Raw genomic sequence first — 14,326 nt, forward strand, 5'->3', positions numbered from 1 at the left:
TGTATCTCTAGATTGGCCTTCCTCGAGTATTGCTCCATGTGAACAAGGCGCCTTTCTAAGTCTTGCAGCGTGCTTTCCATCGCTGCGTGCTTTGTGTGAAGCGCCTAGTTCTCAGATGCAAATCTAGCATTTCTTGTTGTCTCAGCGTTCAGTTTTTTTGTTAGCTCTTTAATGCTTCCGTGAGCATACTCAAGGCTCTTAGCCAAAGCTTGCTGTTCGATTTTCAATTCACGGACCTCGCTCCGTATTTGGCGCTCGACTGCTTCGCGGTGTTCCTTCAGCTCTGCCCTCATTTCTTCTTTTAGTTTCAAAAACTCTGCCTTCATCTCCTCCTTCATTTTACCTATTTCTTTAGCCATTCTGAAAGATCATACACGACGGCAAGCAACACAAAGTCGGCGAGGATTTACAAGAACAATTCCTTGGCAGGAGCGACGAGCGTAAAGAGAAAGTTCAGCGATTCGTATGTTTTTGGTACTAACCTGCAGCACAGGCAGAACGTGATTAACGTGTCCGGAACAGGCTCGTCGCTACTGCCAAGTGTCGGGCCCAAGACGAAGAAGGTGCTTTTGTACTGCCGATGCTGTGACGTAGAGGCCGACGCGGCAGGTCACCGGTGCAGCCGATGATAACACCTTCCTGGTGGTAGACGATGCAAACTTGACGGTTCCGCGCGCAGCGTGGGCCGGGAGCTTGATCCTCGTAGGCGCTCAGTGCGGCTGCGTGGCAGTCACCTGCAGCACAGGCAGAACGTGATTAACGTGTCCGGAACAGGCTCGTCGCTACTGCCAAGTCCGTGTACCATTCCTGCTAAATAGCCTTGAAAAGAGGCATATAGATCCGAGGACCATCACTAGAAAACAATGGAAAGAATTTTTAATGGCAAACGACGGTCTTCAACTTAAAAAAAAAGAAAGGGGAAAAAGGCGAAGGGAAAAATGTAAAGTAAACGTTTTCTATTATATTGCAGGTCACTTGTTCTCGTATTACCTTTGTATGATTCTTTTATTGTCTGTACGACCTGAGTGAAAATGGTCTAAATTGGGCCAGAAATGCGTTTTTTTTTCTGCTTCCTTTTCCTCTACATGTTTTCAGACATGTTGGCTTGTACGTGGGATGCTGTTGTACGCGAATACATTTGTCTTGCTTTTTTCTATGAGATGCAATACATATATGTAAGCAATATGTGTTTACAATGAGTGTAAAACCTTTTCGCTGCCAATCAAACAGGGACAAGGGCCTCGTCAAGCTGCTTGTAGCAGCTTTTTTGCTCATGTCCTAGCATTATTTTTTTCATACGCGGAAGAATGCTGAATAAAGATTTGATTTCATTTGATTTGAAAAAGAAAATGAAATGAAATGAAATGAAAAAGCCATGATAGAACAAGGGGAGTTATGAGCCATCCGGAAAGGTTACAGTGGTGGGTTGTGCCGGCACAGAATGTACAATGGCATGAGCTAACTGTAATAAGAATGCGCAGTGTCGTTTATTTTGTAGCATCGCGGGGTACACTGCTGACGTCGCATGCTCGATCCCGGAGTGAGAGCACATTTGTAGTAAAATAGTAAAATAGTGCTCCTCTCCCTCGCACTCCGCTCCACAGGTACACAAATTTGTGGCACTTAGATGAAATCGGCGCAAGTAATAAGGAAAGTGCCCATGTCACGTGAAGAGGTGAACGAGTAAGCGGTTTGGAGGGAACCATTTAGGAATTGAGTGAACACTGGGCATCCAAGCGTAGAGGCAGGTGCCCCACCCTTCCCGCTGCCAGTATTCGTGCCACTCGTTCGCGACTATCCCAAAAAACCGTTTTCTGATTGATCGGATGGACTGAGCGCTCGTGCGAACTGCTCCAGTATTGCACACAGACGAAGCGGCGGTGTCGGCAAGCTCGTTGCCCAGGACGCCCCGGTGCCCTAGAACGTGAAAAAACAGGACACCAGGTCTGTTTCTTGCCAGAAAACGCAGCACATTCCTGACTCACCTTATCTGCTCCCCCGCACTGCGCAACCGTGACAGGGCCACCAAAAGCGACGTACAGTCGGTGTACAGGTAGACTTTGTGCCGCAGGGTAGCTGTATATGTCCTCAAATGCACACAGCTCAGTGCCGAATGCACTAGAGGCGCTAACAACCCGGTATTTGCCTACACGGACGACATGACCACCCCGATCCAAGGCTACAAACGCGGCGCCCGCCGCAGTTTGTGGTGAAGGCGCCGTCCGTGTAAACATGATAGACATGAGCCCGGGAAAGCTTGTTTGCCTGTGCAGGGGTGAGGCGCATGAAGGGGAACCGGACGCGCTCACTAGGGTGCTCCTTCCACGGGTCACAGGGGAAGTCGAGTAAGCATGGATAAAAAGTTTCAACCCCGTAATGAGTCACCTGTAGGAGTGTAAATAGGGAGAACTCTGCCGCCAATCGATCCAGCTCCACAGTAAGGGGAGGACAGTTGGCTAACACATGAAGTGCCGACGTGCGCGTCGTATGGTAAGCGCCCGTCATGGCTACAAGAAGGGACCGCTGGGCAGAGAGGACACGCGTGGTAAGGTGGGTGGAGGGAAAGGGAGGCCACCAAACTGGGGACGCGTATACAACTGCAGGCAAGAGGACCTGTTAGTGTAGTCGGCGAATAATTGCCTGAGGAAGCGTGCGATGTAAACGGATAAAATTTAGTCATCGAACAGCCAATACCTCTGATTTATATTTAATATAGTCGACGTGGGCAAAGAAGTTAAGTTTATCGTCAAAGACCACACCAAGGAGCTTGATGCGATCTTTGCACTGCCACAAAAGGGCCATCCAATCGGATAGACGGCCGCCGCTTTGATGTTCCAATGAGGCCGTTGTTAAAAAGTACAAAGAAAGATTTTGGATGACTGATTTGGACCTTGTTCTGTCGAGACCAATTACAGACCAAGGTAAGGAGCGATTCCGCCAAGGCCTGCAGTTGCAAACGCGACGTGCCAGTAATGAGGAGAATGGTGTCGTCCGCATAGGCCTGTATGTGTACTCCCTCGGGGAGGTCGAAATCTAGAAGCGAATGGATGACGACGTTCCATAATAGAGGGCTGACCGGTGATCCCTAAAGGGTTCCAGTCGACGAGCATGCAGTCACCGCACACGCGTTCGAACGAAAGACAACCGTTCGCCCCATCAGAAAGGACTGGAGTAGGTTGTAGAGGTTGACCGGGTAGCAGCGCTGTTTTCGGAAAAAGAAGAGAACCGCGTCGTGCCACGCGCTGTCGAAGGTCCCTGTAAAGTCTAATGAGATCAGGACGGCTGGAGTCTTGGTGGATTTCAGGGCGCACAGCCACTGACGTAATGCGTAAAGCGCCTGAAGGGCACCACAAGCATGTGTAAATCAGAAGTGGTGGGGGTGAGGAACATTGTTCGAGTGCAGGAAATGGTATAGCCGGGAATTTAGTAGGCGTTCGAGGACCTTACCGAGAAGCGAGTTCATGAAAAGGGGCCTATATGCGGATGGAAGGTGAGGGGTACGACCAGGCTTCAGTGTGAAAATTATCCTGCCAACCTTCCAACAGGAGGGGAAGTGACCCAGTTTGAGAGTAATGTTAAATACTGACAGAAAGAAGTAGGGATGCTGCTGAAACAGCTGGTGGACAAACATGCCTGTGAGGCTTTCGTGCCCCGGCGCCGCACGAGGGTTTCCTAGCGAGATGGCATGTTCGATCTCTGCCATGCTGAATGGACGGTCCTTGCAGTGCCAAGGATAAGGGCAAGTAGTGAGCTGTCGAAGGCGCTGGTGGAACTCGCCGTCAGAGGTCGGATCGTCAGTCGCCACATGCTCACGCAGGAGCAACGCGGGGGTGTCAAGAATGGAGACCGTCGATCCTTCCGGAGAGAGAGAGAAGAAACTTTATTATAAAGTGAAAGGATTTATGTGGTTGGGGCCCTCAGTCCAGGGCCCCAATGGCTGTCGCTCCCGCTCGTACTCGTCGTATCAGGGCCAGCCAGACCTGAGGCTCGGAGCGACGGGGGATCGCCTCCCACTGCGCATATGTTGGTTGGGGGCATTGTAGAAGAGGGATGTCCTTAGGTGGTTTTTGGCACTCAATCGTGACGTGGAACGTCGTCGGTGGTGCACCGCACCCTGGGCAGGTTGTGGGATATAAGGTTGGGGAGAGCTTGTTGAGAAAGAGGAGGTTCGGATGCGAGTTGGTTTGAAGCCGTCTCAGGGATACGGCTTCATCCCGGGAGAAGGATTTGGGAGGAGGGTGATATTGCAAGCGCCCTAGTCTGTAAAAGTCTAGTGTGTCCCGGTATGTGTTGGGCAAATTCTGGGAGGCTTGATATGGGTTGCTCGCCTCACTGCCAGGTGTCCGGCAGGTTAGCTCTCGGGCAGCCGCATGAGCGCGGTCATTGCCCGATAGTGAGGCATGAGCAGGTGTCCAAATCAGCCTGATGCGTGGTACTGAGGGACCTGGAATTGCGGGGGGCTTACGTGTGCTGGTGAGAGCGCGATTGGCTTCCTGAGGTATATGACCCCTGAGGTAGGCTCGACATGCGTCTTGTGAGTCTGTAATGATGATGTGGTCGTGTTTGGGTGATCTTTCTATGTGACCGACGATGTGGTTGAAAGCGAGGGCTATGGCCAACGTCTCCCCTGTGAGCGTAGCCTCGGTTTGGACGCTACACGAGGTGACGATATTACCTTGATCGTCCGCCACCACCGACACTTGTCTTTCTTTGTTTCTGGTCGCAAGAGCATAGTGGGCAGCGTCGGTATAATAGACGGTGCCCTCCGACTGGTGGTTGAGGAGTTTCCGAAGGTATCTAACACGTGCATCCCGGCGACCATTATGATGTCCTGGATGCATATTGCGCGGTATGGGCGCTATGGTGAGTAAGGTTCGTATGTTTGATGGGACTGGGACATGCTCTCTCGTAGAGGGTGAATGTTGTGGGTAGCCCAGCCGTGCGAGCAAATGCCTGCCTGTAGGGGTCAGTCTAAATCGCTCGAGTTGTGCCATTCTGTGCGCTTCGATGTGTTCCTCGATGGTATTGTGTAGCCCGAGAGCAAGTAGTCGTTCCGTGGAAGCATATACAGGAATTCCGAGTGCTTGTTTAACGGCTCTTGTAATAATTGTGTTTATACGGTTGGTCTGAGAGAGTGTCAGGTTGGGGTATGGGAGGTGATAGGTTAGCCGGCTGATAATGCATGCCTTGACCGATCGCAGCATATCGGCTTCCTTGAGTCCTGAGCGGCGGTTACTAACGCGCCTCATCATACCAATGATTTGCTCGCACTGTCGACCAAGGAGATCTACCGTGAAGTGAGCTTTGGCATTGGATTGTAGGTGATAACCAAGGATTCGGACCCTTTGTGCAGTGGGAATTGGTATGCCTTGTATTCTCACTTCAATCACTGGGATTGGCGTTTCATAGCTGCTTCGCGGTCGCATTAGTAATAGTTTTGATTTATTTGGCGCACATTCGATGTCTCCAGTCGCGAGGTACGCCTGCACTATATCCACCGCCGTCTGTAGGCGGTCCTGAATGTCTCTATCCGAGCCGGCGCACGTCCAGACAGTCAAATCGTCAGCATATATCGCGTGGTATAGCCCCTCAACCTTCTCCAGTATCTGGGGTAGTCTCGCCATAGCTATGTTGAATAGCGTCGGCGAGAGCACCGACCCCTGAGGTGTCCGCTCTCCGGTAACTTTAATGTCTGTTGACCGATATGGGCCCATTCCCACCGTGGCTACTCGGTCCTTGAGAAAGGCTCGCACGTAATTGTACATACGGGAGCCACAGTGGGAGTGGGCCAGGTTCTCAAGGATGAGACCATGGGAAACGTTATGGAAAGCTCCTTTGACATCAAGCGCCAAAAGAGCTCTCGTCTGAGCCCTGATGGGGAGGGGGTCAACGATATCCTCTTTTATCTGAAGAAGAACATCGTGAGCGGACAAATGGGGGCGAAATCCAAACTGTGTGGGAAAAGAAATTTTGCATCTCCAAGGCAGGTTGAAGCCGTTTTAGGATTACATACTCAAGCAGCTTTCCGATGCACGATGTGAGGGAAATCGGCCGTAAATTTTGGATCGACAGGGGTTTTCCGGGCTTGAGCATGAAAGTGATCTCGGCACGTCGCCATTCTAGAGGAAGAGTGCCGGCGTGCCAGTGCTGATTGTACATAGCACAGAGCGTTTCCAGGTCCTCCTCCAGGAGATTTCGCAGTAGAGTATAACGTATCCCGTCCTCTCCGGTTACGGTGTTCCTATGAATGTCTGCGAGTGCGGCTTTGATTTCTTGGACAGTTACGTCAGTGCCTAGCGGGTCACTTCCTTCTCTATACGGATAGTCCGGATAGCTTGGCATAGAGCCACGGGAGAGATACCTTTGTTCAAGGTCCTTCAGGAGCTGGTCTCCGTCTCCTCCATACTGGTGTAGGAAAATTTGAAGCTGCCGGTTTTTATGGGATTTCGTGTTTGTCGGATTTATTAGCGACCGAAGGATTGCCCACGTTCTCGCGGTGCCCAGCGTACCACTTAGCTTACCACAAAACGTTTGCCAGTTAGCACTGGTTAGCTGGTCTGTGTATTCCTGGGCTGCTCTTGTAATTTGGGATATTCTGTAGCGCAATTTTCGATTGAACTTTTGCCGCTTCCATCGCTTCGTGAGAGCTCGGCGCGCGTCCCACAGATGTTGGAGATGCGGGTCAACCTCGGGGGTCTCTGTCGTCGTGGTTATGCGGCTAGTCGTTTTGTTTAGATCAGTGCGTAAATCACTGAGCCAACTGGCATAATTTTTGGCGCTTTCATCTCCTGTGGCTCGATCCTTACGGATTACGCGAAGTTTGGTCCAATTTGTAATGCAAATTTTCTTTTCAGGGCGATTGTAACTTGTGTGATTGATGCGGATGATGAGAATGTGGTGATCGCTACCCAGCGTCTCGCCAGTGTTCAGCCACTCGCCCTGGACCCCCCTCGTGAAAGTGAGATCCGGGCAAGTGTCTCTCTCGACGCTATTTCCCTGGCCACTAGGCTGGGTATGATATGTTATGAGGGTGAATCGGTGCTTATATGTGAGGTCCCAAAGCCGGGTGCTCTTTGGTGTGTTACTGCGATAGCCCCAGGCCACGTGTGCGGCATTGAAGTCACCGCACACCACGGACACCGGGCCCAACCTGATGAGTTCCAAGAGTAGATACTGAAAATTGTCCCACCGAGCCCGAGGTGCACTGTATACGTTTAAGATGTACAGGCTATTTAGTCTCGTGTCCGCGGGGACAACCTGGATGATTTGATGAGGGATATCTGACGTGAGAGTAGTATGGGTATAGGTGAGTTTCCTGGACATAAGCGCACACACTTTTGCCTCGTCCGAGCCCCTAATGGCCTCGTAGCCAATGATAGTTACAAGGGTGGGGCCCGGGTCTTGGAGAAGTATGATGTCCGGCGGTTCTGACGATGCGGCAACGTACTGTTGCAGCGAGCCCCGTTTAGAACGGTACCCCCTGCAATTCCATTGCCACATCGTCAGTCCCGCCGTTCTATTTTGCATTTGCATTGCAGGCGCCATTATTCTGTAGCTGGGCTGGGCGAACGTACGGGTGAGCGCGCTCGCTTGTCGCTAGTGACGGCGCTGAGGTTGGTGTAGCGCGTGCGACTAGTGAAGATGAGGAGGAGGATGATTTAGGGGGAAGGGGTTGTGCCGTGAGCTCTCTCACGCTCTGCTTGAGTTCATTAGTAATTTCATGTAGCATTGGTTTCAGCACGGTGGTTTGGAAGTCTACAAAGGCGGCTCGGATCATTTCCTTAACCTCCGTGAGAATGCTTTCTCGCATTTCCTGTATAGCTCGGTGCAATTCTCCTCGAAGCTCCTGCTGGAGGTCGCGGCACAATGCAGTTGTGGACTGGGGAGGGATCTTCGCGCGAGGCGCCTGGGATTGGGATTGAGTTTGTGGTAGGGACTGAGGTTCGGATAAGTGTCAGGGGTATTTGCGCAGTGAAGGTGGCGGGCCCTCCGCCCAACTTACCCCTTTAGGTCCGGCTGGCCCTTCGGGCGCTGCTAATGGTAGCTGTTGCGGTAGTGGTGGCGGCTTCTTCTTGGCCGGTGGTGGTGCCACTGGTGGTGGTGACGACGGGGGTGATGAGGATGATGATGACGATGATGGCGGTACCTGCTCGCGGTTCTTAGAACACTCGCAGGGGCCTCGGCTCGAGATCGTGACCGGGATCGGGACCGAGATCGGGAACGGGACCGCGATCGGCTTCGTCGCTCTCTAGATTGGGCCAGAGGACGATGCTGTTCTCGTTTTTGTTTCTCGAGTTCCTGGCGCACTCGTTGCTTGTTGGGTGGCTTTCGTGCCCGGCCCGGACATCTGGGATCGGTTGTCGGATGATCCCCTTTGCACGTCAGGCACCGGGGCTGGCACTGGTGTGGTTCGGTGGTGGACGGGTTTTCAGTCACACATGTGGTGCAGCGCTTGATGCTTGGCGTGGGGCAGACGTCCGCACGGTGGCCCACTGTGAGGCGAACGCTGCATACCTGGGCCCTTGGGGTGTGTATGTAGTATCGGTACTCGGCGCCATAATACCTAACGTAGCGCGGTACCCTGAGGTCAGCAAATGTTATGATGGCCGTGGTTGTTCGCCCCATCATGCGAGCATGGAGGATTTCCACCCCAGGTGCCAACAGGTGGTCTAAAAGTTCGGTTGATGTAGTCCCTGTGTCGGGACCCGTGACGACTCCTTTGCAGGAATTATCGGGGGAGGCGATGTATGTTCAGATGGGGTAGCGATGCGGGCCAAGTGCAAGCGATGTCATCTAGTTAAGGTTGGCCGCTATTCTTTCACTTGGCGTGCTGATGAGGGCGCTGTTTTGGTTGAACATGTAGGTGAAGTTCGTCGACCTCTTGTTCCCTGAGGCACGCCTCGATGCCGACAGCGCGAGTCAGAGTGTGGCGAGGTCACTCACCGAATGTGAGACCGTTTCTCGGGCGCAGGATGACTTTAAAATCGTCAATGGGCAGAGGTGGCGGCCTCTGGGGTCGTCGTGGTACAGTTTGGTTCGAATGCTGCGTCTCTTGGCGGCGGGCTGCTAGGTCAGACTTATCGTCGGCGCGGCGTCTCCGCCGGCCGCGAGCAGTGAGCCATGATCCGTCCGCCGGGTCTTCTGGATATCCTTAATTCTGTTGCTAGATCGTCGCCGTTGGTAGCTTCCACATCCATGATCGTGGTCAACGGGTTTTCGCGGTGTTGGACAAGGTCGGCAGTCCCTGGACGCCAATCCTGAACGCGCTGAGGCTTACCTCGAGCACTACGGCTCAGAGACGCCGCGAGCGTCCCTGCTGCATCGGTGGTGATCTTGACGTCGCCGTGGAAGGTCGCAGGAAGCGTCCGTTGTCGTGCTCGGAATAGGGCGAGGAAGCGGGGAAGAGCGCGTGAGACGCTGTAGCGTCTGCTGCTGACGCAGGAGCTCCAAACCTGACGTCCGCACACTACGGTAGCTCCGAGTGGACTCCCATCTGTTACATTTCGCCTATGACGCGCGGTGTAGCCGGCGCGGATTCAACGGACGGCGGGGCTTCGTTCAAAGCGGCGGACATTTTGGCCCGTTCGGAGCGGCCGCGACGCATCCCCGCCGAGCGCGTCCCGGCATGTTCAGTGCCACGTGTCTTTGTGTGTGCGTGTGTGTGTGTGTGTGCCCACGCTTGTCAAAGCGCGGCAGCCGGGGAGAGGAGCTCCCCCAGTGTGAAGCGAGGAGGTCTGACCGGCGCCAGCCCGGCTGATGCGTCACCTCCTTGTCCCAACGTGTCTCTCAGTCCGTCCGTCGCCGCTGTCACGTGGTGTCGTCCCGTGACCTTCCTTCTTGCCCGCGACGCCAAGAGTATAAGAGCAGCTGCCCCCGGACGCCAGGAGAGAGGCTCCGATTTCTTCTGTTGATTAACGTGCTCTCCCGTCTCTCTACTTCGGTCGACCTGACCGCCCGCTCTTTGCGATGCTAGAATAAACAAGTTGTTCTGTTAGCAGTCGCCTCATGCTTTGCTGGGACCTTCGGATGCTTCCAGTGTGCCCCAGGCCGCCAGGCCAACGCTACCCTTGGGGCTTGCGACCCATTTGCAACAACGGGCGCCAACGGTCCGGTTGCAACAACGGGTGTCAGCACTGAGGTTCCAATAGCTGGTGGCAGCGCTGAGATTCCAACAGCCGGTGCCATCGGTGCGGTTCAAACAGCTGGTGGCAGCGGTGGGATACCAACAGCCGGTGCCATCGGTGAGGATCAAATATCTGGTGGCAGCGGTGGGATCGCGACAACGGAGGCCAGCAGCGAAGATATGCGGTTGACTGTATGCTGAGCAGCACAACGACCATCCGGGAGCAGTGCAACGAGCCCTGTGTGATGACTGGTTGCCTGCAGCGGAACGAACTGTATGTACGAGAATGCCACAGTGGTAGAGATCATGAAACCAAAAAATGCGAAATAAGAGCAACAAGAGAAAGATGAGCGGGAACGTAAACAACAGATAGAACGAGAGCAACAAGAGAAAGATGAGCTTGAACGAAAAGAACGAAAAGAGAAAGAAAAAGAAGAACGCGACCGTCAACACGCTTTGGAAATGAAGCGTCTCGAAGTAGAGATGGAACGCGCTCGTAATGTAAATCAGGCACACGGTGCAGGAGAACGAGTATTGTTCAAAATGACTGACCTGATGCGGCCGTTTAAGCTTGGAGAGGACATTGGTTTGTTCCTGGTTAACTTTGAGCGAACGTGCGAGAAGCAGGGGTTCTCTCAGGAAACGTGGCCACAGCGCTTGCTCACTTTGTTACCCGGCGAGGCGGCCGACGTAGTCGCTCGCTTGAATAGAGAGGATGCAGAGGATTTCGACAAAGTGAAATCGAGTCTGCTAAAAAAGTACAGGCTGTCAGCGGAGGCGTTCCGTCGGAAGTTTCGAGAAAATGAGAAGGGCAAAAGCGAGTCATATACAGAGTTTGCCTACAGGCTAATGTCAAACATGCAGGAGTGGCTCAAAGAAGAGAAAGCGTTTGGTGACCACGAGAAAGTTCTGCAGTGTTTCGGGCTAGAACAGTTTTATAGTCGGTTACCTGAGAACGTGCGGTACTGGGTCTTGGATAGGCCAGACGTTAGTACGGTGGCTAGAGCTGCTGAGCTAGCCGAAGAGTTTGTCACGCGTCGGGCTCGCGGAGCTAAGGACGGTCAAAAGGGTGAATTTGGCTCCAAGTTTGAGAGGCCGAAGTTCACGCCCATGAGAGCAAAGGGGGACACACGTAGTGCGGATGCGAGTGAAAGCAGTCCGACCGAACGTAAGGAGACGGCGGCAGCCGAAGCCGAACGCAGAAAGCGGTTCGAGGCGAGGCAAGCGCGCGTGTGTTATACGTGCCAGAAGCCGGGTCACTTTTCGGCTCAGTGTCCGGAAACAAAAACTAAAGTCGTGTTTTTGTCATTATGCAGCACTGACGAGAACATGAAGCTTCTCGAGCCTTACATGCGAGACCTCCTCGTGAACGGGAAGGAGTGCCGAGTGCTTCGCGATTCCGCAGCTACGATGGATGTAGTTCACCCCTCTTACGTAGAACCCGATATGTTCACGGGCGAGTGCGCATGGATCAAACAAGCCGTGGAAGCTCATAGCGTGTGTCTGCCCGTAGCAAAAGTGCTTATTGAAGGTCCTTTCGGAGCACTTGAGACGGAGGCGGCAGTGTCATCTATGCTGCCCCCCCCCAGTACCCGTACCTATTTTCGAACAGGTCCGATCACCTCCTGCGCGAGAAGGGGCTTTTGTTTGGTGAGGCTAGCGTTCAGGCCTTAACCAGATCGAAGGTTCGGGAGCTCGCTGCAAAGGCGGTAGTTGCGGGGCCGACATTGTCGAATAATGAGAAAGGGTCAGAGGCGCAGCAAGCTGATATTCAGAGCACGTCCGAACTGAATAAAATTGTGCCTGTAGCGTTGAAGGCACCAGATACTGGAGAGGAAATGTCCGACACGGGAAAGTTAGAAGAGCTATCTGAAGATTTGCTCATCGCGGCTACGTCAGACGGACTTAATAGGTTGCTAAAAGTCAGCCGGTCGGCTTTGATAGCCGAGCAAAAGAAGGATGGCAGCCTAGAAAACATACGCTGGATTGTCAAGGAAGGTATCGCCAAGAAAAATGCTCGCTTTGTGGAAAGAGGTGGGGTCCTGTACCGGAAGTATGTAGACCGCAGGGGAGTGGAGTTCGATCAGCTGATCGTGCCTCAGTGCTACCGTCAGGATCTGTTGCGCTTGTCGCATGGGGGTTCGTGGTCCGGACACCTAGGAGTTAAGAAAACTAAGCACCGTCTCTTGCAAGAGTACTATTGGCCAGGGTGTTTTCGGGACGCAGACCACTTTGTGAAGACATGCGACACCTGTCAGCGGGTGGGCAAACCAGGGGACAAATCGAGGGCGCCGTTGAAGTTGGTACCTATCATTACGGAGCCTTTTAGACGGCTCGTTATTGATACAGTGGGACCTCTGCCGGTAACAGCCACGGGGTACAGACACATTTTGACTGTGATCTGCCCAGCGACAAAGTTCCCTGAAGCAGTGCCGCTTAAAGAACTCAGCTCAGTTGAGATAGTCAATGCACTACTGTCCATATTTGCGCGAGTTGGTTTTCCTGCGGAAATCCAATCAGATCAGGGCACAGTGTTTACTAGCGCTTTGACGACAAGTTTTCTTGAAAGGTGTGGGGTAAAGCTGTTACACAGCTCAGTGCACCACCCCCAGTCGAATTCCGTTGAGAAGCTCCACTCCGTCATGAAGCGCGTGTTGAGAGCCATGTGGTTTGAACAACAAACTGACTGGGAGCTGTTTCTGCCTGTTTGCATTGAGGACCGCGCCGCCCGCGGCTACGGGGTTTTCGCCAGCTGGGCTAGTGTACGGTCGCTCGCTGCGATCTCCGCTTCGCATGCTTCGAAACGGATCACTGCCCTCTCCAATGGCTGCAGACCATCTCTCCCAAAAATGGCCGCCTCCTGCGCTGGAGCCTCGCTTTGCAACAATATTCCTTTGAGGTGCGTTACAAAAAGGGGAGTCTCAACGGTAACGCCGATGGCTTAAGTCGAAGCCCCTAACGTGGGAATCAGCCTCAAAATTGTTTGTTATTGCTGTTTTTCTTCCTGAGGCAGGATTTTTAACATATTGCTTTTGTGTAGTGTTTCAAAGTCATGATGTGCTTTCTAGTGCAATTTTCCAATTTGTGGACGCGTTCTGAGTGCTGCTACACTACTGTAAGGAACTAGGCAGTAGTATAAAAGGGGAAAGAGCCTGGCATGGCTTAGTGAGGGTTGTGCCGCGCTTGCTGACTGAGCGGCTGAGTTTCGGCGCAGTTCTAACGCTTGCTGGGAAAGCGAACAAAAATGGCAAATCTCCTGAAGTCACTTTGCAGTGTCCTGTGTGAACCTGAACGTGAGAAGGAGGCCTTCTCGGTGCGCTGCGCTCAAGAAACGCCGAGGGACGACCGACTTCGGTTATGAGCATCATCGAGCGACATCCCTCCGGACAGCGGATGCAGTCCCCTGACCATCGGGATCTCCTTCCCCCGGCGGGGCGGTCTGTTACGTTTCGCCTACGACGCGCGATATGGCCGGCGCGGATGCAACGGACGTCGGGGCTTCGTTTAAAGCGTCGGACATTTTGGCCCGTTCGGAGCGGCCGCGACGCATCCCCGCCGAGCGCGTCCCGGCATGTTCAGTGCCACGTGTCTTTGTGTGTGCGTGTGTGTGTGTGTGTGTGCCCACGCTTGTCAAAGCGCGGCAGCCGGGGAGAGGAGCTCCCCCAGTGTGAAGCGAGGAGGTCTGACCGGCGCCGGCCAGGCTGATGCGTCACCTCCTTGTCTCTACATGTCTCTCAGTCCGTCCGTGCCTCGCTGTCACGTGGTGTCATCACGTGACCTTCCTTCTTGCCCGCGACGCCAAGAGTATAAAAGCAGCTGCTCCCGGACGCCAAGAGAGAGGCTCCGATTTCTTCTGTTGAGTAACGTGCTCTCCCGTCTCTCTACTTCGGTCGACCTGACCGCCCGCTCTTTGCGATGCTAGAATAAACAAGTTGTTCTGTTAGCAGTCGCCTCATGCTTTGCTGGGACCTTCGGATGCTTCCAGTGTGCCCCAGGCCGCCAGGCCAACGCTACCCTTGGGGCTTGCGACCCATTTGCAACAACGGGCGCCAACGGTCCGGTTGCAACAACGGGTGTCAGCACTGAGATTCCAACAGCCGGTGCCATCGGTGGGATTCAAACACTGTCTAGAGCGCACCTCAGTCTCCCCGACCTGACCAGACCGTTCGTTGTCCAGACCGACGCGAGCGATCTGGGTTTAGG

The 14,326-nt window shown here is 53.5% G+C and overlaps 1 protein-coding gene across 1 annotated transcript in view; it reads right to left on the reverse strand.

The window, feature by feature from the left end:
- The window catches only part of LOC139054835 (uncharacterized), a 124,800-nt gene that overhangs the window by 39,613 nt on the left and 70,861 nt on the right, over positions 1–14,326 (reverse strand). Inside the window, exon 5 of the mRNA XM_070532477.1 lies at positions 483–734. The gene's annotated coding sequence lies outside the window, so the exon portion shown is untranslated. The remainder of the gene's footprint in view (positions 1–482; positions 735–14,326) is intronic.

Source organism: Dermacentor albipictus, chromosome 1 (assembly GCF_038994185.2).
Source record: "Dermacentor albipictus isolate Rhodes 1998 colony chromosome 1, USDA_Dalb.pri_finalv2, whole genome shotgun sequence".
Lineage (NCBI taxonomy): Eukaryota > Metazoa > Arthropoda > Arachnida > Ixodida > Ixodidae > Dermacentor > Dermacentor albipictus.